The sequence below is a fragment of the Physella acuta genome, unplaced genomic scaffold, assembly GCF_028476545.2.
Source record: "Physella acuta isolate Inbredline_101_S28 unplaced genomic scaffold, ASM2847654v3 ptg002350l, whole genome shotgun sequence".
NCBI classification, from domain to species: Eukaryota; Metazoa; Mollusca; class Gastropoda; family Physidae; genus Physella; species Physella acuta.
In genome coordinates, this window is record NW_026733843.1 from 20,001 (window position 1) to 25,000 (window position 5,000).

At 46.9% G+C, this 5,000-nt stretch overlaps 1 non-coding gene across 1 annotated transcript in view; it reads right to left on the reverse strand.

Moving 5' to 3' along the window:
- Positions 1-1,763, reverse strand: part of LOC131933035 (small subunit ribosomal RNA) — a 1,843-nt gene extending 80 nt beyond the window's left edge. The window contains exon 1 of the ribosomal RNA XR_009384810.1: positions 1-1,763. This exon is cut by the window's left edge and continues 80 nt beyond it. This is a non-coding gene — a ribosomal RNA (small subunit ribosomal RNA).
- Between the last annotated feature and the right edge of the window lie 3,237 nt (positions 1,764-5,000).

The following is a 5,000-nucleotide window of genomic DNA, read 5'->3' on the forward strand; positions in this document are numbered from 1 at the left end:
CTCGGCCAACGGTGCCGGCACTTGCGTGCCAGACCGAGACCAATCCGAGGCCCTCACTGAACCGCTCAATCGATAGTAGCGACGGGCGGTGTGTACAAAGGGCAGGGACGTAATCAACGCGAGCTTATGACTCGCGCTTACTGGGAATTCCTCGTTCATGGGGAACAATTACAAGCCCCAATCCCTAGCACGAAGAAGATTCAACGGGTTTCCCAGCCCTTTCGGGCCAGGGAGGCATCCACGCTGATTTCTTCAGTGTAGCGCGCGTGCGGCCCCGGACATCTAAGGGCATCACAGACCTGTTATTGCTCAATCTCGTGTGGCTAAACGCCACTCGTCCCTCTAAGAAGTTGCGCCGGCGCATCGAGGAACCGGCGAACTATTTAATAGGCTAGAGTCTCGTTCGTTATCGGAATTAACCAGACAAATCGCTCCACCAACTAAGAACGGCCATGCACCACCACCCACCGAATCAAGAAAGAGCTATCAATCTGTCAATCCTTACAGTGTCCGGACCGGGTGAGTTTTCCCGTGTTGAGTCAAATTAAGCCGCAGGCTCCACTCCTGGTGGTGCCCTTCCGTCAATTCCTTTAAGTTTCAGCTTTGCAACCATACTTCCCCCGGAACCCAAAACCTTTGGTTTCCCGGAGGCCGCCCGCAGAGTCATCGAAGCAACTCCTGCGGATGGCCAGGTGGCATAGTTTATGGTCAGAACTACGACGGTATCTGATCGTCTTCGCGCCTCTGACTTTCGTTCTTGACTAATGAAAACATTCTTGACAAATGCTTTCGCAGTAGTTCGTCTTGCTGCGATCCAAGAATTTCACCTCTAACGCAGCAATACGAATGCCCCCGTTTGTCCCTGTTAATCATTACCTCCAATTCCGAAAACCAACAAAATAGAACCGAGGTCCTATTCCATTATTCCATGCACCATTATTCAGGCAGCGAGGCCTGCTTTGAACACTCTAATTTTTTCAAAAACGCGTCGGCCACCCGGGACGCTCAGTGAAGAGCACCCGCGGGAGAGAGCCGACAGACGGTAGGGCAGGAGATACGGGCAGTGAGCCGGCGCGAGCCGGACCGCCCGCCTGCGCCTGAGATCCAACTACGAGCTTTTTAACTGCAACAACTTTAATATACGCTATTGGAGCTGGAATTACCGCGGCTGCTGGCACCAGACTTGCCCTCCAATAGATCCTCGTTAAAGGGTTTAAAGTGTACTCATTCCAATTACGGGGCCTCGAAAGAGTCCCGTATTGTTATTTTTCGTCACTACCTCCCCGTGCCGGGAGTGGGTAAGTTGCGCGCCTGCTGCCTTCCTTGGATGTGGTAGCCGTTTCTCATGCTCCCTCTCCGGAATCGAACCCTGATTCCCCGTTACCCGTTACAAACATGGTAGGCATATCACGTACCATCGACATTTGATAGGGCAGACATTTGAAAGATGCGTCGCCGGCGCGAGGCCATGCGATCAGCACAAAGTTATCCAGAGTCACCAAATGGGACGACGCAACCCCTTGCGAGGCCGCGCCGATTGGTTTTGAACTAATAAAAGCGCTCTTCCCGATAAAGGTCGGAGCTTCGATTGCATGTATTAGCTCTAGAATTGCCACAGTTATCCAAGTAGGATCGTGTCATCTAAGGAACCTCGACTGATTTAATGAGCCATTCGCGGTTTCACCATGGGACAGTGTGAACTTAGACATGCATGGCTTAATCTTTGAGACAAGCATATGACTACTGGCAGGATCAACCAGATAGCTATCGTTTGCGAGACGTTTTTCCACAACACATCGCGGGACGGGAGACAACGCTCTAGCGAGAGAACGGATCCCGGCATTCCCGGATTTTTTCACATCGGACCGCTCACATTTCCCCCTTCACCGTAAACACGGCGTCGCCGGGAAATCTCTCGATTTGCATCGAGCCGACTGCGTTTTGCAGACCCGTCGCCCGTTCCGAGGGCTGGGCCAGTGCGAGACTTTTATCGAGCCACCAATACTGCTTGGTTGCGTTAGCACTGCGCGTCGCCGCTGGCTTCACGCTACGGACACGTACTTTTACCTTCACTGGCGCGACCTGCGCGCCGAGCCCGCATTTTACCGGGAAGCTAGTCGGGAGACTGAGCCACGCACGGTCAGATCGGGCACATGTCGCTGGCTGCGAGGGAGCGCGGATCCTAGCGTCACATAGAGGCTTCACCGACACTCACCTCCACAATAGTAGATACAGACCGTTTTAAACCGCCGTATTTCTGCCCATACCTCTAGTGTTAAACCGAAAAATCGGGTACATAGTCTCGGGGAGGACCGGGGTGCCGCCCCATGAGGGGAGCCCGCACGGAGGGCGCCGGGGGTGCCGCGACCCGGGGGGGCGGCGCGGGGGTGTCGGGGCGCATCTACGGGGCTCACTCGCGCGGGCGCCACACTTCCGGGGGGCGCCCCAGGTGGGGTGCCAACTTTGGCGCCCCCGACTAAGGGGCCGCCCCCACTGCGGTTACACGCTTTACGACCACCCACCCGCGTTCCCCACCCCAGGGGGCATGCGAATCACCCGCCAGGGGCGTTCTGGGACCGAGGGCGCCGCTCCGGCACAAGGGGGAGCCAAAACGCCCCGAGTTCCCCCGCGGCCACCTCGACACCTGGGCGGGCGGCGAGGGGTGTCCTGCGATCGGGGTGGGGAGCTCTACCAGAATCACCCGCCAAACTTCACCGGGGGCGTCTCCCGGCGCCCCTGCGCTCGGGTGACGAACAGCGCCCCGGGCTATCCCGGGCGCCCTATGGCGTCCACCTTCGATCGGAAGGGTGATCTCGACTCGGGCTGAGGCGGGCCACAACAATCCGCGGTCACATCGGAGCCGTCCAGGCTAACGAGGCCCCGGCTCACGGGTAACCCATGGGGCTGGACCGGGAGTCCGCCGTTAAAGAAGAAAGAAATGTAGTGCAAACCAGAACCAGTTTTTTTTATTTATTTTATAACTCGACTAATAATCGTCACAAAATTATAAACTTGGTACCTACGGATAGCCCTGGGCCCAACCTAATACAGGATGTCCATAACTATGCGCTAATTAAATAATTAATGGGTATTAAGGTCGGTCTTAGTAAATTGCTATATAAAGTCTAAGACCAGAACCAGTATTTTAAATTTATTTTATAACTCGGCTCCTAATTGTCACAAAATTTAAAAATTGGTACCTATGGATAGCCCTCGGCCCTACCTAATACACCGTGTCCATAACAATGTGGTAATTAAATATTTACTGGGCGTTAGGGTCGGTCTTAGTAAATTGCTATATAAAGTCTATATAAAATTTTACGAATTTAAAAAAAAAATTCCTACCGTCAAAAATAGCGACGCCTAGACCACCACACCTGTTCTGACGTTAAATCCTACTTGCACACACGTGTGGGAATAGATTAGATATCATCTAGAGATAGAATTCCTAATTATTTAATTAAAATAGAGACTCTAGATTTAATAGTTGTGTCATAGTTACATTAAGTCGAATTAGCGAAGCGGAGGCGGGAACTAGATTCTAGATCTAACACTTCGATTGCGATGAAAAAAAAATAGCTTTATTTTAAGGCCGACAAGGCAAATACGGTTTAATTAATATTAAAGAAATAAGTCCGAACACCTACCTTAAGCGAATCATCTACACAACACATGACTAGAAATAATACACGTCCACACGAAGAGCGATTGAAACGGTGACTGCAACGGTGAAAACTTGTACGACGGAAACATGGCGCCTAGGTTATGCCTACTTCCGGTCTGATGAAAATTTTTAATTCATTTTAAATTTTGCGCTCTATTTCGTCCGCGCTTGTCCACTTAAACTCTACAGAAAAGATAGTCTATATAAAAATAATTCCTAGAAGACAATTTTATGAGAGATCACCCACATTTATTTACCCTGCCTGTCTACCTTAGGGTTAGAGTTTGAATTTTTCTAGATTCAAGCCAAATATGCCGTGTCGATTAAACGACGACGTACATAACAGAGCGAAGACAATGAATGGTTCCTTAATTAACTATAATTACGGTCCTAATACAACTACAATTCACCATAGTACTAATATGTATGTGTATTGTTGTTTTGGGAGTTCTGTCATTACATTTTAAATTATAAAAAAAACGGGTTTACGATACACTTCATTACGCCGCCGATCGTGGTTTTAGATTTAAATTTGGTCGGATTCGGTTTATTATTAATTTATATAATACTTTATACATACTTTAATTCATTAAATACATTTATCTATGTATTTATTTCATTAGTTAAGTATTTGTTTAACTAAAAATTATCAATTTAAGGCATAACAATTACAGAAAACGATTGTATTTGAGATAAGTCTTATCGAACCATTTAGTAGCTGGGTCGGTTTATTATTAATTTATCTAATACTTTATACATACTTTCACTCATTAATTACATGTATATATGCATTCATTAAATCATTTAAGTATTTATTTCATCAAAAAGTATCGATTGAAGGCATAACACTGATAGAAAACGATTGTATTTGAGATAAGTCTTATCGAACCATTTAGTAGCTGGTTCGCGGGTCGGTTTTATTCCTTAACTCTAGATTTAAGTCTATCGTGTTTAATTTCAATTTAATTTATCACAACTTTTAGATTTTGTACTAGATTAAGCTACATTGAAGCTTATTTTTCACTATTTAATCAATAGAGGATATTATATAATATTTTTAAGTCTAATATTACGCAGCCGTTTGTTAAATCTAGTTTTACAACGACGACTCGCGCGATTTCGGTTTGGTTTTAAAACTTAAGTTCATTGATTCTTAAAATATATATTCCAGTTAGAATAGAACTGAATACGTACCACATGATGTATACACACGTTTGGGTTATTTATTTATTTTAAATTTAGTTTATTATGACCGATCGTAATTAACTTTGGCGATACCGGGGCTGATATGTCTTATCGACCGGAAAACTACTGTCCCTTCGGTCGACTAGTTGGT